A 16068-nucleotide genomic window follows, 5' to 3' on the forward strand; every position below is an offset into this window, starting at 1 on the left:
GTAGCAGAGATATAGAACCAGCAGTACAGTGAATAGAAAGAAATAGTATTGTTCTACCATTTTGCAATAGTGATGAACACATATAAGAATATGAAATGCATTTATAAAATTAAGTGCGTACTCCTAAGATGCATGTCTAGATGTACCTAAGTGTACCTAGCATGTGAGTAGGTGTGAAAGAGCCTAAATCTAAGAGCCTAAGTCAACTAGCCTAAATCTAAGAGCCAAGAATCCCACAAGGATTTAGTTGAACCCCCATACCTGAATAGTGAGAGTGTGGGACCTTGTCCTGGACTTGAGTTGGACACCCCGCAAGGGATCGTCAGACCACTGTCAGCTGGAGCAATGGCATGTTGGAGCTGCAGCATCTCTAGATAGTGTGTCGGCCTTGAAGTCTTGGTCCCCTCCTGCTTACTGATATCAAGAGGAGCTGTATTTATACAGTCTATATGCTCATGTTCCCCATTGTTCAGTATGAGGATGACGTTGGTGATGATTAAACCTTGTGTGTCGAAGGCAGAGGTAGAGTGTACTCATAAATTATTCATATGTGCTAAGGATGACGTCCTAGCAATATCGATTGGGAAAAACCCACCCTCGACATGGAACTAGGTGAAAGGTTTAGTTCATAAAAGGCTACAGTCCTTATAATGCGTTATGTTCATACAAGGCAGTCTGTCCTTATTTGGAGTTATGTCTTTATAAGGCTCTTTCATATGAAATGACATGGAGATGATGTAAGTAAAGTGTACGATGTTCCCTGGACCTATATCAGGGTACTGATATGAAATATAACATGCCCTGAATACCCCATAGTTTAGCTATATCAAGTCCGCCTTGACGGATTTGGGTGTGACTTGTTTATCCCATGAGCCTGAGGCCCTGACTAAACATGATACAGCCCGGGTAAAAACATCCTTCAGGCTGAATAAACATAATCTCAGAGAGGCCCATGAGAGAACTAAAATTTCCATTAGGATGTATGCTTCTCTATGTGATACGTCTGGTTTAGAACCGTATCTGGAGTGGATTGACCACTCCTGGGATAGAATGTTATTAACGCGCTTTAGACTGGTTTCGTGTGATGGCACCTGGGCTTTCCTCTTGGTCAGTTTGACCCCTTCAAAATTGCTCTGTGTCCATTTGATGAATCGTCACCCTAAAGTCTGTTACATTTTACTTTTTTTCTGTAAATTTTATCTCGATTTTAGCGAACATTTCTTATTCCCAGATCCCAATCATCAGGCTACGGAGGATTAGGAACTCGGAGATGGTTTAGGAATATTTGTAATCGCTGGATTCCCCGTCCACTTGTATTAAAATATGTTCTCTTTTTAAATGTACGTTTAGTAGAAGGAATCTAATGCTTTTTTTTAACACTGGTGGTCTATTTAATCCTAAAAATACAATTTTAACCAGAACTAAGTTTTTTTTTTAACCTAGGAATAATTTTCTTTTGCACTAGATCTATTTTTATTCTGTGATTATAATTTTCCTAATAGGGATTCACATTGTATTAATGAGGTTAAGCGTACCCTGTAAGGCACTTTGCCTAGGTAATCGGTAATGTTTCAGATTTCAGAACTGTTCTATTAAAACAGCCTTTTATTCTTATTTTTAGAGTAGTGTTTTTCCTGTGCCATATTGCCCGACATCTCACATGAAAACAACACAGTGCAAATACATCATATATGAAGGGTTGCTACATGACCAGGGAAAAGCAACAAAATCCTGTATTTTTTCCCTTTTGAAACATAGACCTAAAAGAGAAAAAGCAGAAAGAACTCAGATTTAAAAAGTTTGAGATTTATCTAGACATATATAGAGTAATTATTAGACCAAATAGTGTGATCATTGAGGTTACAAAAGAATCCAGATATTTGAACATTAATTATTTCCCCCTACAGGCTCTTGACTGTTCCAGAAGAGTAAAACAAACAAATGGCCACTATATTTTGTCTATGAAAGGTTCAGCCCTATTTATAGGTTCCAATTTGAGAGGAGCACAGCGGAATTAAAGTGTAGAATTCTGCTCTGCTCAATTATAAGCTCGACAGCGTTCCTGTAAATCCAATTGTACCAGCCATAAATTCATCCAGTAAAACTGCTTTAGAAAAGAGCTGCTATGGAGCCGCGACCTGTTTACTGGCCCTGCCTGGCCCTCAGGTGAGTCTCTAATGTTCCCCCATGCCAGAGGAAATCTTCCCTCACACTTACCCTCCTGCTTACCCCCTCCCTCACACCCCACCTTGCATTGGAACCCAGCAGACATTTACTACTTGCAACTGAATTGGGAATTGCTTGTGGAATACAGTCTGGAGGAACCAAAGTTATTCCCCGTTCTAATGGTACTTAACTCTTAATGGCTGGAATTCCATGCAGATACTGGCCGGTCACGAAAATTCCAATGGACTGGAATCCCTCCATAGAATATTATCTGGCACGTAAATGGGGGGGGGGGAGCAATATGTAAAAATTACAAAATTAAACTTACCTTGCCGTCAGGTCTTGCGTCTCTGCTCTTGCTCTCCTTGTAGAACTCGAGGAACAGGAAGCAGCCCCTACTGACCAATCACAAAGTTGTAATGCAGCGTTGTGATTGGTTTTGAGTGTTGTGGTTCTATACTCAATCAGGGAATGGGGGCCTAGACATGTTCTCCACACAGGCTATAATGCAGCCTGCATGGAGAACTGGGAAAGTGCGCATGACAGGTTTGGGCATCCAGAGAGGGTCGGCCAAACAGTCATTGCGTACTTAGGAGTGGGCAAACCACTCCTCCCAGGCCGTACTCCGAAACAAACAAAGATTGCTAAGCCACACCATATAGTACAGAGCGTGCAAGAATGCTATGATTTAAAAAAAAAAAAAGTTAATCCAAAGTACATTTTCTACCCCTTCCTCTTACCCTTCTATCCTATTGGGGAACTTTGTACCTCCTTTTGTGTAACACATGTACCCAGGGCATAGGTACTCCCGATGCCTTCCATGGGCTGATGCATGTATTATGGCACCCATGAGAGGCCATGCAAAATGGAGCTACAGGCCTGCCATTGCAGCTTGTGTAAGTCAGTGCATGCACCACTTACTTTACTATATCTAAGGGTCACCCCTATAGCAGGCCTTTGCAATCCTGAGGGCAGTGTGCTTGGCTCTAAGTGGGAGGGTGTCTCTGCATGAGCAGGACACCCCTGTTGCCTAAGGAGTCCATTCTCCTGGGTTGTCCGTGAAGTAGCCATATTTTACTATAAAGGGGCATTATACGATTGGTAACTGGTGGTGTGGAGGTATGATTTCACCCCTCAGAAGCATCCTTTGTAGGGTCCCTGGTGTTCCTGGTACCAGCCTTCTAGTCCCGGACATCACAAAATGGTTGCTGCCAACCAGAGACACATTTCTGCCCTCCTGCTGCTGAGCCAAGCTCGAGCAGGGGAAGGCAGAACAATAGACATCCTGTCACAGGGAGGTGTGACCACCTCCCATACAGGATTTAGTATATTAGGGCTGGGTGGGTGCGCTTGCCAGCGACTGAAAGTCTGCATGAGGGGCACATTTGGTGCCCCTGTGCATAGTCCAGTTCAAACCAGTCCTAGGAGCCGTTGGCTCCCACTCTGGGGCGAAACTGAACAAATGACATGGGGGTAACCTCCCCCCTGTCCAGACCCTCATCTGGGAGGGTCCTCTGAATCCTTTTAACCCTTTCCTGTGGGTACTTAAGGGCTTACCTGGCTGTAGGACCTTAGATTTGCTGTGGAAAAGATTCAGAACTGAAACCACTGCACGCCAACCGACTGGACACTCTGGACTTCGCTAGACTTTGTTTGGGCCTGACTTCATCTCCCTCAGTCTGCTGCATCATCTGTGCCTGTGCACCATTCAAGATCCATGCAGGGCCTGTGGAGCATCAAGGACAACAGAAGATAATCTCCCTTGGAGTGAAGGAGTCACTCCCCTGCATTCGCAGGCACGTCATCGCTGCTGACTGGTGAGCTGTTCCCAAGCTACTACAGACTCCAAAGGGTCCAGCAACACAGGAGGTGGGTTTCTCTGTCCCTTGAGGCCTAAACTGCCCTCACACCAAGTTTGAGGCCAGTATCCCTCGTGGGGGCTGCAATACCCGAACCCCTGTGCACTGCGTTCATTTGCAAGTGCATGTGCTTTTTGGCACTCCCTTAACAAGTGCATTGGCTCTGAGTAGCCTCAACCTCTGGCACCATTTCCTACAAAGATCTTTGACCTCTTCACACTGAGTGATTTGTGGCCTGTTGCTTGGTGAAATTGCTTGAGGTCCTCTTGCAACTCTTGTGCCTCTGGCCTGTGAGGGTCAAATTTGCTTTTCTTGGGCTCCCCTGGTTGCTCAAGGCTTGCCCTGACTCCCATGTGTTTGATGAGTCTCCTGGACCTTGCTGGTCCGAACCATACTCTTTTATTACTTTCTGCGTGGGTTGTTTTTGCCAAGGCTTGTTTGTGCTTCCGCCGAACACTGACCCCTCAGCACTCAACATCATCTGGTCCCCGCAGCTGCAGAGTCAAGAGCACCGTCATCTCACCTGAAGCACCCTACATCAGTGGGCATTCGTCTACCGAGCCCTTGGTCACTTCTAAGTGACTCAGACTCTGTCCCTTCTGCTCTCAGGTACTCCTCGACATGAATCCACATTTGGATTCCTACTGACACTTTTCTCACTTCCAGCAGCGGTGCTTTCTAAAAGTCCTCCATTGGGTTCGACGGCGGTTTCCGACGCCACTTCATCCCTAGGCACCCGGCTGTCCTGGAATAGGTAACTTGGGTACTTCAGTATCCACGGGTGGGGTGGCTCTCCAACCTTCTGTCTTCCATGGGGTTTCTTTGAAGTCCACTGAGAAGGGTCTCTAAACTTTAAAACTCCCACCGCGAGAGTTGTACACCCACCCACATAGAGTTGTACGGAGCACGTGGTTGTGTTCTCACACTGCACCCGTCCTCAGTGGGGTCCCCATCTACCCGCATTGGGTGGTTCCTTGGGGTCCCAGCGATTCTACGTCCTCTCAACATCGACTTGACTCTGGACGTGGTTCTTATACCACTTTCCTAATATATGGTTTGGTCCCCCCCAGGACCCCTTGTACATTAGTGGTATTTACTGTCATTTCTGTGCTAAAGTATTGTGTGCTTTGTGATTATTTCCATGTAGGAGATTCTATGTCATACTAGAAAGTGTTATATTAATAAATACATATTTTTATAACTACTGTGTAGTTCTCCTTTCATTTAACCAATACTATAAGGTTACATTCCGGTAAAACAAGCTGCTTTGCATTCCTTCAAGACTAAGCCTGACGGCTGCTCTCCACAGCTACCACTTGGATGGCTTTCAAAGGTTATCTTAGACCTCTTAAATCACCATAAGGGTTGTTTGGACTGGTGCAAGGTGCCCAGTTTAACTAGTGGACATCCTATAACAGGCCAACTTCTCACAATGAGCCTTCTATGTTCCCCTCAACAAGCAAAAGCTTGGATGGTTAAGAGTAAGAGGCTGGCTGAATATACGAGCGAGAAAGATACAGAGAGAGAGAGAGAGAGAGAGAGAGAGAGAGAGAGAAAGAGAGAGAGAAAGAGAGAGAGAGAGAGATTGCATATTTCTTTGGGTTTACTGTTTGTAATGCGCCCCATGATTACCATACATATTAATGTACTACACAAATAAACAGACTGAAGGAATCATTACGATGTCGGGTGGAAAGCCTCCGCCCAACAGAGTCTCAGATACGGGACCGACCGTCTTGCAGTTGGTGGTTCCGACCGCTGGATTACGATGGGACTGAACACTGTTCGGTCAGATTCCCGTTGTTTCCTATGGGACCTCGTGTTACGCCAGAGAACTGGCCATAACACATGCTCCTATGGGGAAATGGGGTGTGTATGTAAAACCCTGCACCCTGTCGCAGGCCCCCCATGGTACCTGCCACACAGTGCAGGGTTTTATAGCACGGTACCTTAGATACCCCCTCGCACCAACCGAAGACCGCGGGGGCCCTGCCAGGGGCCCACAAAGTCACTTTCCGACAGCCTTTCTGTGTCGGAAAGGCCGGCACGGGAAGGCTGTTGGAAACCGACATTGTGATCCCGACGACGAAAACGCCGTCCATAAACGGATACGGTGCGGTTCCGCCCAACAGAAAGACTCCGCGAGTCGGTTGGAACTGAGTTGGAATGAGTGGTCGGTTCACAATCCAACTGCGAACATCGTAATCGGGCGGTCGGTCTGTAAACTGACTGAGTTGGTCGGAAGGGCTGCAACGCGGTCAGCAAGATTCTGACTGTCAGGCGGAGGCTTTCCACCTGACATTGTAAAGAGCCCCTGAGTAACCATACAGAATATATACCATTGAAAAGCAGAGACAATAAATCAGCACACCTCAATTCAAAGCAGGGTGTTTCATTTAGTGTGAGTTCCTGTTTTACTTCTATACACCTTTTATGACTGACGATTCAATTGGTGTTTTTTATCACCATACCTTTTCTAAATAATTATTGAGTGAAAGGGTGTGTGTGTGTGTGCTTGTGCCTTTGTTTTTTGATGGTAGTGCCAGACAAAATATACCGTTGGTAATGCCACAAAAATCAGATAAACAACGAGGAACTTAATTTAAAAAAAAACCCGATCAGCAGACGCCCATGGCCTGAAGCAGGATGTTTCATCTAGTGGGACTTCTTTTACTCTTTGTTTGACATCATGCCTTTTTTTTAAAAAAAATGTATTGAGCGAAGCCTTTTTTTCTCAGTCTTTTTATTTATTTTATTTTATTTTATAAACTTGTAAGGCGCAACAGCTACCCAAAAAAGGGGTTGTCTGTGGTTTTCTGCGGTGTGCCTCCCCACTTAGGTAACAACCTTCTTGTATATTGTTTATTGTCCGTTTCTCTCCTTTTCATCCCTATGATTTCACATTTAATCAATGTCTTAACAAACCCAGCGTGAACCTGACCTCGATCTGAGCTTCTGCTTTGTGTTTTCTGCTAACCCCTGCGATGTCCTTTTGTAGGTATAATTACTTTTCCATTGGCTTTTTGTAGAAAGTCACGCCAATTTACTGCTGCGACAAATTGCACACCTGTGTCCAGTTCCTAAATCAAAAAGCCCTATTGATCGCCTTGTTTACTGAGCAGTGCATTTTAATGTAAGAAAGTTGGAGTTACCACAGTGGTGTTTGAAATACAAAATAAAAACTCATCACACAGGAGATCGATAAAGCACACGTCTATTTTCTTGATTTCTGTAATTTTTTATTGTATATAAAAAAATATATATTTACATGGAGCATACATGAGTGGAGGAAAGAAAGAGTCATATTCATTTTAATATTCCCCATTTTGATTTAAAAGTTTGTAACAAGAAACTGCTTCACGAAGAAAAGAAACGAATACATGAAATGTATTCACTGCAGTTTCAGCAGCCTCCAGCCATGAGCCAGTCCCAGGAGGGTATCCGGTTGTTTGGTCTGAATATTGTTTCAGTTTACACCCTCACAATCACTGAGGTTAGACCGAAAATAGTCCCGTGGCGGAGGCAGCTAGAACATGCCAGGAGCAATATAAAAGATAAAGTGAGAAGGAACAGATGAAGCCATTAAGAGACCAAAGGAAAACCACGTAATGCCCGCAGAGGGATACCAGATGCCGCCATCTTACTGAGACACGTTGTCCAGTCCTGCACTTGTATTCGTTGTATTCAGGCCTTTAATTGATTTTATCGAACTGTGCGATGTTTAGAGCTCACACAATGGACTGGCCTGTTTGATTAAATATAGGACCCCTGTGTACATGTAGATGAAACACTAAAATATAGCGCCATGTCGACAGAACTTGAAAAGAAAAACGTATACATCGTTGCCAGTGGCAAAAATTTCATTAAGAGCTATTTTTATGCTGACCTGGATTTTAAGCCAATATTAGTTTGCACGATAGGACGAGACCTGTAGGCACTTACAATATCCCTACAGGTCCCTACAGGTAAATTGGTACTAGCTGAAACGTTAAATTAAACCGTTAACATGTACTCCAAATGACATGTGGTGAACTACATCCATAAAGGCCAAGTAAATGAGACTTTTCGCAATGTACACTATTTTTAAGGGACCTGTCTAGCCAACAAGACAGTTTTCAACCTGCAGTCAGACTTACAGCCCCCCTTTGGCTTTTAAGGATCATACACCATTGAATCACTCTTTTTGGTTTTAAACACCAACCTTTGCTCCAAATCTGGCAAATATACTCCTGTAGACTTTTTCCAGCTTGGTTTCTACGACCTATGTCTAGAAATGTACCAATTATTTTTGAATATGTTTTATTTTGAACATTATGTGTTTGGCTGCTTTGTGGACTATAGTACAGCCTTCGATAAAGTGGACAGAAAACGCTTATGGTGGAAATTAGAAAAGTGGGGCATACCATTGAAACTTCTGAGAGCAATAAGGTCACTATACGAGGCCACTTGGGTGCGGGTCAAAACAAGCGCTCAAACAGTTTCCTCCAAAATAACCACAGTAAATGGGCTGAAGCAAGGTTGTGTGCTGGCCCCCATCCTTTTCAATTTATATGCAGCGGATCTGGGGGAGGCCTTCAAAGGAGCCAGCCTAGTAGCCCCCAGATTAGGACGTGTGAGGCTACCAGTTTTACAGTATGCTGACGACACGGCTATAATGGACCATACGTAGATTGGCCTACAAAGGGCACTAACTGCATTAAACAGCTTCAACATCGCCAATAACCTAACAGTCAATCAAGGGAAAACCAAGGTCATTATCTTTGGGTCCTACTATCAGAAAAGGCATGCACAGTGGCAATTGGGAAATGCCCAAATAAACTCGGTAGTACAAAAGGGGGTGGTGATGGACCGAGCATCTGAATCAATCAAACACTCACACCCAGTCAAAAGATCTGGGTTTAATCCATCACCGTTCTTTAGCCCACTCTGCCACCCCAGTTCAGACATGGCTATATGCAAATCAGTCTGACCCTGTGCCTCATGGGAACAGTTCAGCCCGAACTGCCAAGCCATGTCTTCCCTGGACCGGAAACAAGCTTCCGAGGACCGGTTTCTGGCATTCCAGCCGTCTTCAGCACGGCTTGCTTGAATACAGTGGCAAAGTGAGCAAGGGACTCACGTCTGAGCATACCCTGCCACACTTATGGTGGCCAAAAGCTGTACAAAAGGGGTTAGTGATGGACGGAGCATCTGAATCAATCAAACACTCACACCCAGTCAAAAGATCTGGGTTTAATCCATCACCGTTCTTTAGCCCACTCTGCCACCCCAGTTCAGATAAACTCGGTGGCCTCATACAACTATCTAGGGGTCTGGCTCACGGAACGGGCCAAAGCAAATGTACACTTAAAACAGCAGGTCTCCAAAGCCAACAAGGTAATACATTTGTTAAGACAACTAAGTCAGAACTTGATCAGCCCATCCGCTAGCCCAATTCTGATAGCCCTAAGAGCAAAGCTCCTCCCTGCAATCTGTTACGGTCATCTCGCCTTTCCCGGGAAGATGGACGCTCTTCTCAATTCAGCCCAAGTTAAGGCTTACAAGTCGGTGTTTCACATACCAAAGACAGCAAGAAGAACTAGGCTGAGACTGGAGCTTGGCCTAGCGAGACTAGACTTGATCTGCCAGGGGGAGCTTATAAAGTTGTATCTAAGGATATTAAGGGCCCGACTAACTCACTAAAATTCCATCTGAGATCCATCTTCGAAGGGCCAGTCTCGACAAGGCACATCAGGCTGGGAAATGCAATCAAAGCCTTGAAGATTGAGGAAGGAAATATCCTGCGGCAGTAAATTCCACTGAATGCTTGGAAGAGAGCAGTTAATAAACAAGTTTATGAAATCTCTTTTGACCTTGACTATAAAACCCTTCGCCGAAGATCCCACTTGGTTCCATTGAATAACTCATACACAGTAGGAAAAGCTCAACAATATCTAAGCGAGGCCCTTACAACACAGGCCCGAAGTAAAATTCTTTACATGAGACTGACCACGCTTGGGACAGCAGACTTTAACCTCACATGGGCTCAAAGAGGAGAATCCATAACTTGCAGGCTATGCACCTACAAGAGGGAATCTTGGCTGCACCTTCTCTGCTGCTGTCCTCATCTCAACAATGAACGTCGACGACTGCTGCGTCCGATCTGCCTCAATTGGAGTATAAAATCATGCTCGGAAGTATCAGCGTTGTGCTGGTCAACCACCAACACAATGACCCTAGCGAGATTGGGGAAATTCGTTCACCAAATTAGGTTAGCTTTAAAGGTCAATAACGAAAGCATTCCAACACATGGGAAGCCCACGGCGAAAGCAGCGGACTAAAGCTGAAGTGATCTCGCTACGTAGCACCATCGACATTGCCCCTCCTGCAAGCCTCCTAAAGAAAGAAATGTCCCCTGCACAGACTAATTCCAAGGCATACAAGGTTGGAAAAATGCCAATCATATGGGACTCAGTCAGGGGTGCCGTATCCTTTTATTATATTCTGCCTTCTTAAACTGTTTTTTAGTTCTTTTTTCTTTTAATTGTCTAGTATAGTAGCATACATTTTACCAAGCAAAGAAGCTTACAATCACTGTTCTTTGTACCCTTTCCTTTTACTGTAAAGATTTTAATTAATTGTAAAGTTAACAATAAAACGTAGAATGTTTGGCACCATTTTATTTCTATTTTTCAGGTGGTATTGTGCGTTTGTTACTTTACTCTTTTTCTTTTGTTTTAACGTTGTCCTTGGTTTTCAGCGTAGGGAGGCAGGCCTAGTGATTTAGTTCTATGCCAGCTACATGTGATGTCACTTGCTACTGAGCCTTTTGCTAAATGGACCCTTCTGTCCTATCCGTCTGAGTGAAACCTGGGAGTGGGTCTATCCTCACCTGTATGTCTTGCTAGCATACAGAGGCAGTACTGTTTATTTCCTGCAACCTTATTCGGGTACTTTCTTACTGTTCAGTGTCTTGGTGTTCTTTTCAGAAGCATAGTAAGGCTGCCATGGGCAGTGGCATAGCTAGAGGGAGGCAGTCCGCCCCAGACGGCATGAGTTTTAGGGGCGATGGCCTCCCCAAACCCCTGCTCCTCAATGCATTTGGTAATACTCACCAGCACCCTCCCTCTTCAATGCGGCCACCGCGGGGTGGCAAATGGAGAGACAGCCACGGGCGCCAGCAGTGCTAGCTACGCCATTGGCCATGGGCTCTGGTGCAAGATTTAGCACGTGTTTAAGCTATTGGCAATGCAATACCTTAAACGTTCCCAAATGCAAGACCTATTGCACGGCAAACATTTGTTTTACTAGCGCTCAAGCAGCGCTTTCACATTTATGGAGGGTGGGTCCCTTTCTTTAGACAAGCCACATCTAAAGAAAGGGGCGTGTCCTACATTAAAGTGAAACCGTGGCATGGGGGCTTTGACCAAAAAAAAGCATCTGTTTTGTCAAGTTGACAAAGAGATGGTTTTTTTTGGGTAAAAGCGCCCCTGCCGAGGGGGCGTAGCTTGCCTGGCTTCAAGAGGGCCACATGGTAAACGAGCTCCGTACAAACCGCCATATCTATCCTGAAGGAATTCATGTTACCTACTGAGGATCACTATTACATCGAGGCGCCTCTGACTGCGCTGTGTGGCAGAAATTGACCATTTTTTTGGGAGCGTTTACAACACGAAGCAAGGAGACAAAGCTGATCTGGGCGGAACTTTGCCCTCCCCGTTGCTGCGTGAGGTGCGGCTGGACATGTGTCGCAGAATTGAGCCCGGAAGACTGCTGTGCTGATTGGGCCAGGGGCATTGTGCTGGAGGTGGTGAGCGAGCGGCGCAGCCGGTTTCTGATACTAGAGGCCTGTGGGCAGTGTGGTGCTACATGTCCGATTGGGCCCGTGCGGCTGGGACCCGTGAAGAGCTTCCGGTAGGAAAAGAGGAGTCCACAAATACGACACGCTTGTGGTGAGAATTTGCATACGGTGGGTGACTGCCCTGTGCCGCTGGCTGACTTGCGCTCCTGCAGGGCTCTCCAGGCCATAGGACGCTGTGCAACTGAGCCTGGCTGCTATGTGGGCCTAGGCCTCGGTGTTGGTTTCCAACAAGAGGCGGCTCCACTGCGGGTGGGAATTGCAGGACGGAGACAGAGGCGAGCTGACCGAGAGCCAAGCTGGGACTCAGTGATCATCTGCTTAACTAGACTTAAACAGAGCTGTGGTAAAAGATAATTGTTGGATCAGCAGAAGGGTTATGCAAAAGGGTAAACCCAGAATCACTGGGACCTGGGTGCTAGACAGTATATAATAGGGTGCCCCCAGTAGTTACAGAACCCAAGTCACAGGGAGTGAGGACAATTCAAGTATCATACAAAGAACAGGTGTAGCCAAGTAGCCATGTTCGTTCCTCAGTAGAGCGGTGAGGATGGGGGATAAAGCCCCTGGGCCGTACTGTCACAAATAAAGTACTAAACCATGGTGCACTGCTATTTACAGACAGCACAATTTTCATTGAAATGGCCACTCAATTTGCACAGATATGCAGTTTTACTTATAGAATGTGAAAACTGGGTTTCAGTGAATATTTATCATTTGCACATAACATCCTACAACCTTTCCCTTCACATTCCCTGTACTTTAGCAAAAATTGTCACATAGTTCACTTTACTAAATCCTTTCACTTAGTAGTCAGAGAATGAGAATGAAAGGTGGACTCCAATTTTCATGTTAAAAGAATAAGCAGCATTTTTTTAATATGATATAGCTTGACATTTGGCCCCAGCCTTTGAAAACAGAGACACCTGCCAAGAAAAAGACAGAATTTAAAGTCATGTTAAATGCCCATTGACAGTCTGAACTCCAGCATTGTTATTTCTGGGGGGATGCTGCAGCACCACCGTCCCCCTGCATCCCTACTTCCTGCATCTATATGTCAGACAAAGATGCATATCATTTAAGTAAGTTAGACCATCACAAGTGTAACCTGTCCTGTTTGGGACTTATCAGTTTTAGATATTACATGTGCTCTAACATGAATAAATGTTGAGTGGTCACAGTCGATGGGTCAAACTATACCATCTCTTCTTTACTAAGAGATGTTTTGGGTGATTTTGTGTCATTCCTTTTTAATAGGTTTAACCTTAAAATAAAACATTAAAATAAATTGGCTCTCATAGTACCACGTGTTATTACCGTCTTCAGCTTTACAGTAAATAACAGCTTTTACTTAATAGCAGTACCCAAAGATATTCATTATGCCAGGCTTGAGACACACCCCAAAGATTGGAATGTGTGACCAATTGGACAGATGGAGACAAATGCATAGAAGATGCATAAACTTTCTCATTTTTGTTACCAGCATATATTCAGATGTTCTTGTGCAGCAGGGGATGTTTTACCTTCCAGCACTAGAATACTACCAACCCAAAAATACCAATAGGCTGACAATTAAGGGGTGTGAGAAATTGAGTTGTTGGTTGAGGGGATAAGCGCCACAAATCTTGTCAGGGTGAACCACAAAAAGTCACTAAATTAAACTGTGCCTAACTCTCTGGTGGCTTCGCACAAAAGTAGTCAGGTTTAACTTAGACAATGTGTAAAGTATTTATTAAGGACTTAACATTTGTAAAGTAAAATCCCCAACACAAGAAAAATCCCACACTAATTTAGAAAAATAGAGTAAACTTGAATGAATTATTTGACACCAAAAGGACAAAAATCCAATCAGTAAAACTGGAATTTGTAAATTTTTAAAGTGAAAAATAGCACTTAAAAGATCAAAGCTAGGGGTGGGCAGAAAACTCTGCTCCACCAGCATTGCGGATAAAGTCAGCCACCCCTGCTGCCCGGCCCGGTCCCTGCTTCTGAAAGCAGCCAGGCTGGGGAGAGCCTCCTCGGACCCCGGTGGACACCCTTCCCAGCACCCGCACCCTCGGCTGGCTTGCATGACGGGGGGCTCCCGCACCCCGGGGCCTGCCGGACAGAGAATGAGCCCTGGGCCCGGTCCCAGCTTCTGAACCCCGTCACAGGCACCCGGACCCTCGGCTGGCTTCCAGGACGGGGGGCTCCCGCAGCCTGGGGCGCAGCATGAGCCCCGGTCCCAGGTTCTGAACCCTAGTCAGGCTGGGGAGAGCCTCCCCGGGACCCAGTCGACCCCCGTCCCTAGCGCCCGGACCCTCTGTAGGCTTGCGGGATTGGGGGCTCTTGCACCATGGGACCCTGGGATAGAGCACGAGCCTCGGGCCCGGTCCCAGCTTCCGAACCCTAGCCAGGCTGGGGAGAGCCTCCCCTGGCCCAAGTGGGCCCCTGTCCCCAGCGTCCGGACCCTCGACTGGCTTGCAGGACGGGAAACTCCCGCACCCTGGGGCCCGCCAGACAGAGAACAAGGCCCTGGCCCAGTCCTAGCTTCCGAACCCTAGCCAGGCCGGGGAAATCTTCCCCAGTGGAACCCCGTCCCCAGCACTCAGACCCTCGGCTGGCTTGCAGGACGGGGGCTCCCGCAACCTGGGACAGAGCACGAGCCCCGGTCCAGGTCCCGGTCACAGTTTCCGAACCCTAGCCAGGCCGGGAGGAGCCTTCCCGGGCCCCGATGGGACCCCCGGACCATCTGCTGGCTTGCAGGATGCGGGGATCCCACACCCCAGGGCCTGCCGGATGGAGCTGAAGCCCCAGGCCTGGACTTAGCTTCTGAACCCTAGCCAGGCTTGGAAGAGCCTCCCCGGGCCCTGATGGACCCCATAACCAGTGCCCGGACGTTCTGATGGCTTGGAGAACGGGGTCTCCCACACCCAGAGGCCTGCCGGGTGGAACTCAAGCCCCAGGCCCGGACTCAGCTTCAGAACCCTAGCCAGGCTGGGGAGAGCCTCCCCAGGCCCCGGTGGACCCCAGTTCCCAGCGCCCAGACCCTCGGCTGGCTTGGAGGATGGGAGGTTCCCGCACCACAGGGCCTGCCGGACGGAGCTCAAGCCCCGGGCCCGGTCCCAGCTTCTGAACCCTAGCTAGGCTGTGGAGAGCCTCCCCAGCCCCGGGGGAACCCCCTGTCCCCCAGCACCCAGATCCTCAGCTGGAACCAAGGAGGGTTAAGCCCAGGCCACGTCCTCGCCCCGGCGGCCTGCCCGGGGAGCCCATTTTTCTCGACTATTAAGCCCCTACATTGTGGGGGCTTACAGAAGTTTGGAGAAGGACAACATTTGGAGTTAGCCCGGCTGCCAGCCGTAGGGCCATCTGGTCACCTGGCCCGCAGGGCCATCTGGTCACCCGGCCCACAGGGCCATCTGGTCACCCGGCCCCCTTTCTCAGGGCAAACACATTCCAGGGCGCCCTGCCCTTCACAAAGAAACAAGAACTCTCCACGGGGCTCCCGCCGGCTTCTCCAGGATGGTTTGCGTTACCGCTCCGGACGCCGTGAGTGCGCCCGTCTCCGCCACTTCGGGTTCGGGGATCTGAACCCGACTCCCTTTCGATCGGCCTAGGGCAACAGAGGCCATCGCCCGTCCCTTCCGAAGGGCACTAGCCCATCTCTTAGGACCGACTGACCCATGTTCAACTGCTGTTCACATGGAGCCCTTCTCCACTTCGGCCTTCTCGTTTGAATATTTGCTACTACCACCAAGATCTACACTATGGCTGCTCCACCCGGGCCCTCACCCCGGGCTTCGTGCACACTGCAGCGGCACTCCTATTTGTCACGGCTTACCCCCACGGTTCTCAGCGCCGGCGATGGCCGGGTATGGGCCCGACACTCCAGCGCCATCCATTTTCAGGGCTAGTTGATTCGGCAAGTGAGTTACACACTCCTTAGCAGATTCCGGCTTCCATGGCCACCGTCCTGCTGTCTATATCAACCAGAGGGTTTTTGAAAGGAACAATCGAAGTTTATATCAAAAATATAGTATATTTATTTTTGATTTTCAGTGCATGAAAAATTGATGATCAAGAACTGGCAACAAAAAGACTACCAAAACATATGCAATAAATAATATGGTAGTCCACAAACACCTTCAGCATATAATGTGGATACAATGTAGGAACCACATGCAAGTAAATATTTACACATTCAAATTCACAAATCCAATTTTAAAG

At 47.1% G+C, this 16068-nt stretch overlaps 1 pseudogene; it reads right to left on the bottom strand.

Annotated features, from left to right (window-relative positions):
* Positions 1 to 15146: 15146 nt before the first annotated feature.
* Positions 15147 to 16068, bottom strand: part of LOC147665694 (28S ribosomal RNA) — a 2677-nt pseudogene continuing 1755 nt past the window's right edge.

This window comes from Lissotriton vulgaris, unplaced genomic scaffold (assembly GCF_964263255.1).
Source record: "Lissotriton vulgaris unplaced genomic scaffold, aLisVul1.2 SCAFFOLD_260, whole genome shotgun sequence".
NCBI classification, from domain to species: domain Eukaryota; kingdom Metazoa; phylum Chordata; class Amphibia; order Caudata; family Salamandridae; genus Lissotriton; species Lissotriton vulgaris.